The 12,531-nt window shown below is 44.5% G+C and overlaps 1 non-coding gene across 1 annotated transcript; it reads right to left on the bottom strand.

Annotated features, from left to right (window-relative positions):
* Window positions 1-6,597: 6,597 nt before the first annotated feature.
* On the bottom strand, window positions 6,598-6,704 carry LOC123860596 (U6 spliceosomal RNA). The gene has a single exon (XR_006794725.1). It is a non-coding gene; the product is annotated as a U6 spliceosomal RNA (small nuclear RNA).
* Window positions 6,705-12,531: the final 5,827 nt, after the last annotated feature.

Genomic DNA, 12,531 nt, shown 5'->3' with positions numbered 1-12,531 from the left:
TATTGATAGATAAAAGCTATATAAACAATAGCTCTTTGGGGTCTTCAGTAATTTTTCAGGAGTATAAAAAGGTCATGAGACCAAAAAGTGTGAAAATCTGCTATTGTACACAAATGTGCAGGCTTGTTTCTGTTTATTTGGGATATATTCCTAGGCTTAGGCCTTTTAAAGCCTGGAAGAGGCAAGGCAGATCTGGTTCTTCCCAAATAACAGAGGAGCCTCCGTGGGATTAAGGTATGGGCACAAATGCACACAACTTGCATGAGTGGAATAAGGGCTGAAAGCCATGTGTTTATGCCCAGATCGTGGGCTTTTCCCATTGCTCCACGGGCTGCAGAAGGGCTTGGCCTGCTGGGAGGAGGCCTGCGGAGTACTCCTCCTCAGGCTGCAGCCAGCCCCCAAAAGGCCTGGGAGCGCTCCAGGGTGGTGCTTCCCAGCCGTGCCCAGTGCTCCCTCTAGAGGCTGAAAGTAGAATCTACACCATTCTTGCTTGACCTTCCTATTGTGGCAGCCCAATTTCTGTCCCAGGAGGAGTTTGAAATTCCTAGCTCCCTGATGCCTTGAAGCAGGCGAAGGACAGCAAGCAGAGTTCTGTTTTCATGTGGGGAGGCTGTGGAGGCGAGAAGCAGTGTGTTTTGCAGTGGTGAAAGCACTGGACTAACCTAAATCTTGGTTCAGACTCAGTCCACACTGGGGTCTTGACCTCTTTGGGTTTCAATTACCCAGGAGGAAATAGTCTGCATGACTAGCCATAAAGACACTTCCAGCTCTAGCAGCTTATGGTGCTAATCGTCCCCAAGGCCCATGCCACGAGAAGAGACATCAGGGAGAAGGCATAGCTTCCTGGGCTGCAGTCTCTCAGGGCTCTCCTTGCATTTATGGGTTTAGCTCAACCTGAATTTGACATTAGGATGAATTCTTGTAATTACAGAGCTCACAGATTCTGTCCTTTAGCAAGTTTATTTTTTAAGGACTTTTCTGCAATTGATCCATTTATTGAGCACACAAGAATAAGCTGGCATTGACTGAGATATGTGTCAGGCATTGGGTCAAGGACTAGATGTATATTTTCTCACTTGATCCGTACCTCCACCCCATATGCTAGGTGCTAGCATTATTGCCACTTTACAGAGGAGAAAACCGAGGCCCAGGGAGCTTGAGGAACTTGCCAAGATTAGGAAACAACTGTGTGGCAGAACCAGAATTCAAAACCAAGCCGTCAGGCACAGCCACAACACTATACTTAGCCCTGATAATAAGAGTTTGCTCTTTTTAGTTTTGAGAGTTTGCTGTGTCCTTGGAGTTTTATCCATGTTATCTCATTTAATACAGTGATTCTGTAAAGTAGGAATTGTTATCACAGTTTTACAAGGAGGACACTTATTCTCAGATCACCCAGTGCCAGACCTGAGATTTCATCTTTGGGACTTCAAAGCCTGAGCTCTTCATTGTTACTCAGAACCATCTATGTGCCAGAGAAAGATGAGGAAGACCAACCGAGTCTACAAGGAGCTTCTACTATAGTCTCCTTGTGGGACAGTAATAGTTGCAGCCATTTACTGAGCACCATTCTAAGCCTTTACATGTATGAGTTCAATCCTCACAACAATCCAATGAGTTAGATCTGATTACTATCCCATTTTACAGATGAAGAAACAAAGGCGTGGGGACAGAGGGGTAAATAAATTGCCCAAAGTGCCTCCCACATTTGTTAGTGGCAGAGTTGGGATCCAAACCCAGGTAGCCTGGCTCTAGAACCAAAGTTTTTAGCCACTACATTACCCAAAGCACAAATAGTTCCCACAGAAATGTAGGGGCCACTGACCAGGGTTGAGCACAGTCAAGGGAACAGGCCCAGCCTGCAGAGAGATTCCAAGGAGGGGAAGGAGGTGTCCCTTCCTGGGCCCCGTTCCTCTGTGACCCTGGCTTTCCAGCTGTCTATCAGAATGCTGCACCTAGAAATTATGGCTTCTCCTCAAATCTAAGAGCTAAAAAAGCAGAATTTAACACATTTCCCCAAATCTTTCTCGAAATGTCTCTTCCTTGTCAATGTTCTCATTCCTTCACACCACCAGAACCAAACCCTGATGGATAATTTCTTGGCGTTAGAGAACTATATTAAAGATTCTAAGATGTTGCCTTGTCTCGCATGAGCAAGAAAGAGTGATATGATCAATGAAAACATTTCTTTGGTGGGAATAGTAGGAACTGACCACACGGGCCATGTATTTGCTATTTCTGAAGTGGGCTCTGTCCTAAGGAAGGGTTACGGAGCTGAGTCCTGAGGGCAGGTGCTAACAGGCACCAAGCCAATATGAAAACCCAGGTCAGGGAGGGCATGGCCGAGAACATGGCTATTCTTGGGTGGAGAGGGCAGGTCCTAAGTCAGACTGGCCAGGCTTAGAGAAAAAGGCATTCTTGGTAAGAGGTATCAGACTTGGGCACTAAAGTGAGGTTGCCAAGTTAGGAGAAGGCTGGCAGGGCCTGGAGGAAAGTCAAGGAGCAGATGATTTCTTGTTAGAAAGCCATGGCAGGAAAGCCTTAAGCCCCAGGATGGTATGAAGCAAGGACGAACCAGATGTACCAGTGAATATTTCTCCTGAGCTATGGCATTCCTTCCTCCAGAAATACAAAGCAATGGCGCTTTTCAACTGAGTAGGATGGGGTTCTGGGATAAGCTCCAGTGGGAATGAAATAATCCAGGGTGAGTGAATAGAAGTGGAAGAGGTCAGTTGGGACTTAAATTGTGAATAGCAGTGACCATGGTGAGTGAGACTGAACACAACAGGAACTTGAAATAAGAACAGAGTTGTGACTGTCTCATGGAACCCAAGGGTGAGAATGGGCTTGGAACCTGGGAACCAAAACATTATGCCAGGAATTGTCACTGTCACCTGTCTCTGCTTCTCTACACATGTGCGCTTTGTTCTGTGCTTTCCCTGACAGCTCTCCTCACTTCTTAGCCCACTTGTTAACATGAGGTTGCCTTAGGATCCCATGTTCTCATGTCACAGTTCCAGCCAAAGAGTTTATCAAGACTTTGGGTCTCAGTTCCTAATGCGGGGAAAAGAATCGGTCTGGCTGCTCTTTAGTCTGTTGTCTACTCCTGGGCCAATCAGCTAAGACCAGAAAGACAGGGCAAACATATCTGTAAAAGGCTCATCCCCATGGATGTGGGGTGTGAATGGGGATTGTTCCTAGGAAGAGGGACTAGAGGTGGTTGTGGGACTAGGAAAATACCCCAAATGGTATCTGCTAAAGACACAAGGGTCTAAAGATAAAGCACTGGAAGACACCAACATTGATTGGATGTCAGAGAGAGGAGATGGGGAAGGAGAAAGTCTCTAGGTGGTTAGGAGGAAAACCATGAGAGAGAAATCATGGGTACTGAGAGAGAAGGGAGTTTATTTAAAGAAGGAGGAAGGCCGTCAAAAGTCATGGTACATACAGTCAAGAAGGGTGAGCAGTGTCAGAGACCATTTGATTATAGACAGTCCCTGAAAATTTTTTAGAAAGCACGTTAGAGGAGCACATTAGTGAAGAAATCACATTTCTACAGGTTAAAGATGGAGTTGGTTGTATTTTTATAGGTAAACACAAAAGTATGTAATGTTACCTGTGCTGTCAACTTTGGAGATAGTCCACCTTCACTGTGTTGAGTTGGCTTTAGTCAGAATTTAGCATATATTGGCATCGAAACAGTAAATTTGTCCCCAGTCCTACAGGGGTAACACATTGTGTTAACTATGAAAGGTCCTGTCTACATGCTTTAGGTTATAGAAACCTATGTGTATTATCAAAATAATGTTTAGAAGGGGGAGAACAGGAATCCAAAAGGCCAATAAACATATGAAGAGGTACTTAATTTTACTAGTAGCCATGGAAATGCAGTTGAAAAACACAACAAAACATAATTATATATCCACCAGATTCACAAAAATGAGGTCCAAAAGTTCTAAGAGTTGGCAAAGTGTGGAACAATAGGAGTAATCCTCAAAACTGGCGTTGGCAAAATAAATCGGCAGAGATGCAAGGTTGCCATTTCCTCTTACGTTTGAGAGGGTACTATTTGTAGAGAACACATGGGGTCATGATGCCCCCTCCAATTATGCAATGAGATGGCATGCTCTGGAAAACTGCTGGGGAATTTGTAGTTATGCTGAAGGTTCACATACCTTGTCAGGCAGCAGTGTCTCTATTGGGTATATAGCTAGAGAACTTCATGTATATATATGTGCACCAGATACAGACCCAAGAATGTGCACAGCACAATTATGCATATAAGAGACCCAAACGATTGGATTGTAAACAATCCAGTGTCCATCAAGGATAAAATAACAGAATTGCTGTGCATTCATACGGGAAGATCGGACGGCAAGAAAATGAGTAACTCACAGCTACCCGCGATATGGATACAGCTCACAAACATAATGTTGAAGGCAAGAGGCAAGACACATAGGAATATAACAATCAAAAAAGGCCCCAAACAGGCCAAGCTGAACTATATGGGAGAGGGATGACTGCTGTAGGAAAAAGTGAAAAGTAAATGGAAAGTCAGTGAAGGATTTTCACAAAAGTCAGGATGGTAGTTACTACAGGGCCGGGATCTTGCTGGGGTTCACTGAGGTTCCGTGGGTGCTGGCAGTGTTCTGTCTTTTGACCTGGGTAGTGGTGGAAGGAACCTTTGTTTTATAATTATTCATTACACCTTACCTATATTTTATGTGCCTTTCTGTGTTTATGTTATATTTTTAAATTAATGTTTCCCTGTATTGCCTGTAAGACGGTTGCTAGATCAAGAGGCCTGATTAGTTTCACTTTTTCTTTTCTTTTCTTTTCAAAGATTTTATTTATTTATTATAGAGAGGGAGACAGATTTTGACAGAGAGCACAAGTGGGGAGGAGAGGAAGAAGCAGGCTCCCCGCTGAGTATGGAGCCTGATGCAGTTCTTTTATCTTTTTTGTTTTTAAAAAATATTTTAATTAATTAATTTATTTAAGAGAGAGACAGAGAGTGCACAAGTAGGGTGGCGGGGGGGCGGTGCAGGGAGGAGCAGAGGAGGAGGAAGAGGAAGGGGAAAGAATCTCAAGCAGACTCAGCACTGAGCCCAATACGGGGCTCATCTCACAACCCTGAGATCATGACCCAAGCTGAAATCAAAAGTCAGACACTTAACTGACAGAGCCATCCAGGTGTCCCAGTTTCACTCTTTTTCAAGGCTGCTTTATAAATTGTACTGGGTACTTCCATCATAGGGCATGCAACTTACTTTATCTCTCGTCTTGTGATATTAGCAGCCAGGGATGATCATTGAATAGATCTATTAATTCGTTAGGGGTTGCAAAATGGTATTTTAGTTCCCTCAGTCATCTTCCTTTTTAGCTGAATTACTTCAGCATAGCTGTCTCCTCAGCCACTTGGTTGCCTGAAGTTTCTTCGGATTCCTCAGAAAAGAATCTCAGAGGTACTGCTTCCCAAGTTCTTGCGTGTTCATAACAGTGTGCTTGCTGTTTGTCTCTTCAAATATCAATTCAAAGTTGGATTTAAAATTCTTGGCTCACATTTTTTTGAGTATTCTAAATAAGTTACTCCATTGATTTCTGGCATGAAGCATTGATGTTGAAAGACTACTGACAATCTGATTTTCTTCCTCTTATAAAATGCCTGCTTTTGTCTGGTTGCACAAAGGATTTTTTCTTTCTTTCTTTTTCTCCCAAATCTAGTAGTTTCAGAGTGGAGATGTTGAGGGCTGTTTTTTCCAATATATATGGTATGTCTGTTCAATATGTAGTTTTAAGGGTTCTTTTTTTAATTTCAAGAATTTTTTTTTTTAGTTTTTAGTAATTTATGTTTATTCTTTGGTTTTCTTCTTTGGGGACTCATCATATATGTATTGGATATTCTTTACCTATTTTCTATATTTATCACTTTCCCTCAAACCCTTTTTTATGTCTTCTTTCCTTTTTGGTTTTAAAAACTTCTCCTATTTTGGGGGCACCTGGGTGGCTCAGTCAGTTAAGTGTCCAACTCTTGATTTCGGCTCAGGTCATGATCTCAGGGTTGTGAGATCAAGCCCCATGTCAGATTCCACACCCCATGTGGAAACTGCTCAGGAGTCTCTCTCTCCCTCTGTCTCCTCCCCCCCCAGAAACAAACAAACAAACAAACCTCCTATTTTCCATTTTCTATTTCTCTCAGGGCATTTTTTCATTTGTTCTTTCTTGTATTCCTTCTAGTTTGGCCTTCATTTCCGAAGCAATTTTTCTTTTATTTCCAATTCTGTTTTGAATTTTTCATTTCTCTTTTCAAATCTTCCTGAATCATTCCATCTTTGACTTTTTCTCATTCTGATTTATGTTGTTTTTTACAGTTTCGATTTTCCCTTTTTTTAGTTTATTTTGAAATATTATATTTTCCATTTACTTACATTTCATTTATTACATTTCTGTTTTGTGGCATGTTTTTTTGGTATTCTTTCATTGTCTGTAGTGATATTATTCTGCTTCTTATTCTTTCATATAACAGCATTGTTGGTATTTGACTACAATCTTTTCCTACGACTCCTTTTTCTTTTTTTTAAAGATTTTATTTATTTAAAAAATATGGAACGCTTCACGAATTTGCGTGTCATCCTTGCGCAGGGGCCATGCTAATCTTCTCTGTATCGTTCCAATTTTAGTATATGTGCTGCCGAAGCGAGCACCCTACGACTCCTTTTTCAATGAAATGAGTCTTCCTTTACTTTCCGGAGGAAACAATGACAACAGAGAACTTTTCTAGTTCCACAGTCCTGAGCTTCCCTTCTGTTGATTTCATGAAGTAATTTTAAAAATATGACATCATGCATTCTGAGTTCCTCTTCCTGCTCCACTCCCCACCTTTGATTTGACTTCACCTTTTCTTTGTCCTTGTTGTTCCCACCTTGTTCAGTTTGGATTCTACTTCCAGCATTTTCTCCTCAGAATAGGGCTTTGTTCTGGAAGAGTGCTTTGGTTTTGCAGGGGTTTTTTTGTTTTTGTTTTTTTAAGATTTATTTATTTATTTTAGAGAGAGAGAGAGCATATCTGGGGGGAGGTGTGAAGGGGCAGAGGGAGGGCGAGAATCTTAAGTGGATTAAAGTGGATTTGCACTGAGTGTGGAGCCCCACACGGGCCTCAATCCCATGACCCTGAGATGGCAAAATGAGTGGAGACCAAGAGTCGGACTTAACTGACTGCGCCACTGAGGCGCCCCTGGTTTTTCAGGCTTAAGAGTTCAAAGGGCCCAGACTCCTGGACTCCCCGGCATGGTCAGATCTCCCTTAGTCTCCTTGCACTCACTTGTGCATCAGAACCTTCTCCCTGCACCCCAGCCTTGCCACTCTTCTCCAAATGAACCCATGGAAATTTCCAGTAAGTTCCTCAGGTGATTTGGGGATCTACCTTCCTTCCTCTTCCTTTTGCACAGTTTCTGATACCATGGGAGTCATACAATTATTGGTAGCATGACCCCGCTCACTCAAACTTTGGAGTTCAAGGAAACACTGGTTACCAGGTTTTTGCTGTGAATGTGTTATTAGCGGGATGCAAAGGAGATTCAGAAATTGCTCCACCACCTAGTGGCAGGACTTGGTACATTTACTAAAGATCCTTGAATTGTACACCAAAAATGGGTGAACTTTATGATACATAAATTACATATAAATTTCTATATAAATCTATAAGGTTAAAAAAAAACCCACAACCCTACAAATAACTCTGCACCACTAGCATTGACATCTTGCCAGAATTCCCCGTGTCCCTAATCATGTGGACATGTAGGGGTCACCAGACATGAAAGACAAGCTTCCATGGAGGAGGTCACCAGGGCCCCCACGCCCTGTTCTCCTTTCCTGCGGAGGCACAGGGAGAGATTACCTTCCCCGGCCCTTGGGACTAGCTCTAGCCACTGGAACTTGATCAGAAGTGGCGTGTGCTGTTTCTGGGCTGAGGCATTTTTTTTTAAAAAAGATTTTATTTATTTGTCAGAGAGAGAGAGCACAAGCAGGGGAAGCTTCAGGCAGAGGGAGAAGCAACCTCCCCACTGAGCAAGGAGCCCCATGCAGGACTTGATCCCAGGACCCCAGGATCATAACCTGAGCCGAAGGTGGACGATTAACCGACTGAACCACCCAGGAGTCCCTGGGCTGAGGCATTTAAAGCTGATGTGCTATCTCAACACTCTTCCTCTATATGGCAACCCTGTAAGTTTAAGTGCGGCAGCCTAGCCTGTCCTAGCCTGACCAGCTCAACGTCTGCTCTCTACCAGGAAGGACCACGATCCAGGCGAGCAAAGAGGAAAGGCAGCTCGGAGGAAACAGGAGTGATTCAAAGAGAAGAAAAACAGAACTGTCAAAATCTCTTCTACACATTCCCATCCTTTCCTATTTGTTTCACCTTGCAGCTCAGGATATCCATATCTGACATTCGATGTAAACCCAAATAGATAACTTTTCCATTTTTAAGACTGTTATGCCCCCAGCTGGGTGTGAAAGTCACCTGCACAAACAGCTCCACCAAGCGGCCGCTTTCCCAGCCATCATGACACTGGTCACCCCACTGGTCATTCCTAGGAGAGCAAGTAGATCCAGAGACACCGCTTCTGAGATTCTTCATGACCAAGACTTTTCCCTTTCTAATACTGGGTGGATGGTAGGAAACCGCACACATTCTTTTTTGGTAAAACAGAGAGCCTGGATGTGAAGAACAGCAAGTGGAAAATAGGGCAAAGCGGGTAAGAGGACCCGGAAATAAATGACAGCGATGTTAACTGTGGTCAGATCAGCAGGGAGGTGACATCCTGGACTGATGGTGGAGGGGCAGTGCAGCCTACTGGTTAAGCATCGGGAACTGGGGTGAGACAGGTTTGATTGGAATCCTCTCTCTATTTTTTATTAGTTGTGTGGCATTAGGCAAGTTCCTCACCCTCTCGGAGCCTCATTTCCCTTGCCTTCTGAAGGACTTAGTGTAGCATTAGGCACTAGCAAGCATTGAGTGCACGGCTGGGTCTCCAAGGTGGTGGGTTCACCTCTGAGAGCTCCCTGTGGAGACAGAAAACCATCCATCCTTGCAACTTGACCTCCCTTGGTGAGGTCAGCGACTTGGGTAGGACACTTGCTTTAGGCACTTTTTAGCTTTACAAGACTTGGAAAAGCCCCCATGGAGTTGGTGCAAAATAGAATAGTAGGGAAATGTCTGCAGAGAGCAGAATTGCAGTGGAGAAATAACTCCATCGTTAGCTATGTATTCAACATAATCATGTTAGCTATTTTCACTGCAATGACTTTTCAGTAAAAAGAAAACCCGCATACTGTGACCAAACGTCCCATAGAAACCATTGCTGACAGGGTGGATATGGTCATTCTGTGCTGTGGATGCGCACCTTTTGTCTCTCCCCCAGGGAGCCTGGCGTGGGGGTGAGGCCAGGCTGAGCTGTGGGCTTGCAAAGCAAACTGGAAGGGCAGGGAGAGCTGCCTGAGGGCTGGCAGTGGGCTGCGTGTGTGTGTGTGTGTGTGTGTGTGTGTGTGTGTGTGAAAGTTGCTGTCTTTGCGGGTTGTTCTGATCTTCCAGGCACAGAACGTTCGCGCGCTCTTTGCAAAACCCTTTTTCAGGACACATACTGATGATGAAACGCCATTCCACAGAGGCAGTGAACAAAAAGAACTTGGCCGGACATCTGGATGGGACATCCCCAGGCCCCTCCGCCCCCGTGTGTCCTTAACCACACTCATCGCCTGCCTCCCAAACCTGGTGCTCCTCCTCCATTTTCCACTTCAGTGAATATTAACTACTAAGTCACCATTACTTAGTTACCATGCCGAACATCGGGGCGTCCTCCAGCCTCTTCCCCCACCCCTCCCACCGGCCTCCTTCTGTCGCCACGACATTCATAAAATCTGGCTGACTCTGCCCCAGAAACACCCCTCGGGCTCCCCACTTCTCTCCACCACCAGCAGAATGCTCATTATTTCTTTCATCATGACCTTGGCAATGGCCCCTTGCCATGTGCACCCCACACTTCTCTACGGTTCTCCAGAGCCTTCAGGCGCACACCCCACTAAACCTTCGGTGCCATCATTACTGGGAAAGAAAGGGAGCCATAGGCACTAGGAAACAGCAGTCTTCCTCACAGGCACAAGAGCCAGGCTTTTGTGCTAAACGATTTAGATGAACCTCTCACTTGCTTGTCACGCTTTCCTGCAACACTACCCACAGCGCCCCACATCAATGCCATTCCCCCTCCTCCCTGGGAAGCCTTTCTTCAAGTACAACTTCCTCCTGGAGGCAGCAGCCAGAGATCTTTGCTCAATGGCTGGTGAAGCTCCCTTATGGAAAACATCGTCATTGTTTCCTATTTAGCAAATAAAAAAACGAGAGAGGCTCAGAGAGGTTAAGTCACTTGCCGAATGTCACACAGCGATGAAGCCTTAACGTTATCTCAGGTACTCTGACTCCCCAGGCCACATGTTTAGCCACTTATGCCACACCAAGAGTGAGTAACAAGGTCCTTGCCCCTCAGGAACAGCTGGGCTTGCAGAAGAGCTAGATATAAACAAGTAATTCCGAGAAAATGTGATACCTACACAAATTAAGTCTGACATTTTCTGGAGCCCCGAGGAAGTAGTGAACCAGTTGTTTCCCTTAGCCTCTCTCCACACCTCACAGTCTGGCTTGTGCACCATATAAACATAGTCTTCTCAATCTTTAAGTCGAAATATTTCCTTACAAATATTAGGAAATACCGTACAATTGGAGAATGGACCCAGCAGAATGACCATGCTCCTGTGCCCTCAAATCACACCCCTGATCCATGTAGGGCCTTTCAATCCTTCTGCTGGAATCATGAACAGATGCTGAAGGGATCTGTCCTTAGGCCATTGGTGAAGTTGCAAAGGGTTCTCCTTTGGTGGCATTACAGCAGGCGGTCTGACAGCTCACAGAAGCAAACCCCAGAGATACATCCGTCAGCTCTTCTCTCAGTTACAGAAATGTAACTGGTTACTCAATGAGCCCTGGTCTTCATCTCCACCAGGGCATGTCTCTGAAACTGGTGTCTCTCCTCCCTCTCTTATTTCTCTTTTCCTTCCTCCTTGAACATCTGTTAAGCACCTATTTCTGTCAGCTACAGTGCTGGGAGCTCAGATGCAGGGATGAATAAGACATAGACCTACAGAGACAGCATTTCCAGAGCAGTGGGAAAGAATATGCACTTCAGAGCCTGAGGGTCACAATTATAGTCCTAGCTACACTACTTCCTAGCTGTGTGACCTTGACAAGTTACTTAGCCTTTCTGGATCTTAGTTTCCCCATCCGTAAAATGGCATACATAGGTATCTACCTTAGAGGGTTGTTGTGTGAGTTACAATGAGAGGATTACTTATAATGCACTTACAATGGTGCCTGGCACATGAAAATACTATGTAAGCATTTATTGTTGTGATCTGCATACAGTAGAGTGCAGTTCTGAAAGCTGTAATTTGATCACTTTCATTCCCCCAAGATAAATCACACAGCATGCTAAGGGTTGTCTGGCACATAGTAACCTCCCAGTGAATAAAGTTAGCAGTCATCATGATTGTCCTTGATGTGGTTTGAATGGGAAAATCTGGGTTATTTCAGGTAAATTGTCATTTCATTCCTCGTTACTGAAGTATGAGGAACATGAAACTGATTTATTAAGGGAATTTTCTGAGCATGACATCTGTTGTGTCTAGAGACAAAACAATGGTGAAAACCTAGTTGTGGGGAGAAGCTGCAAGACTTAGCTGTAGAAGGAAAATTGACATCTTTGTTGGCCTGGAGTGAATTCTCTCTTCAGGGACACAAAGAGTGGTGGTAAGTCGTGGAGTTAAACTGAAAAGACTGAACTGTTGGCCCTGCTGAGTGTGACTGGGGACTGGTGGGGTGCAGCAGACGAGCAAGTGAGAGGTTCATCTAAATGGTTCAGCACCGCCCCGCCTGGTAGGGACGAGAGGAAGCAAATGCCAACCAAGGTTCCCGTCCACAGGATGCACAGTGTGTGGGGTGTGTGTGTGTGGTGTGATGCGTGTGTGGAGATGTGGGGCTGTGTGTGTGTGTGGTATGTAGTTACATGTATATATGCTATACATGTGTCATGTGGGGAGTGTGTGGCATATATGTGTGTGGATATGTGGGATGTGTGCTCTGTGGTGTGTGTGGTGTGTGATGCGTGTGGGGTGTGTGTTGGGAGTGAGAGGGCAGGGAACCTGCTCTTGCTTTATCAATGAGGAGGTAAGCATTTTAAATTATCTGTAGACCGGGTGTTTTCTGTTAGTTGGGCCCTTTCTTTAAAGGTGCTGTTGGGAACAATTATTGCTCTCTTGGGGACCTTATTTTATTCTTATAAAGTTAAGTAATCATATGTGTTTGAAGTAGGTCAACAAAAAGGAGTTGTCTGGTTTTGCTGTCTAAGCAGCTCTGCCCGTATTGTCATCAGCATGACATGACTTTTTAATTAAAGCCCCTTCCAAGTTCACAAGTTAGAACTTCACC

Source organism: Mirounga angustirostris, unplaced genomic scaffold, assembly GCF_029215605.1.
Source record: "Mirounga angustirostris isolate CCGP_5_RB_7025 unplaced genomic scaffold, mMirAng1.0.hap1 SCAF_4, whole genome shotgun sequence".
Classification (NCBI taxonomy): Eukaryota; Metazoa; Chordata; class Mammalia; order Carnivora; family Phocidae; genus Mirounga; species Mirounga angustirostris.
The sequence above is the reverse complement of the archived record's forward strand: the minus strand, read 5'-3'. Positions and strand labels throughout refer to the sequence as shown.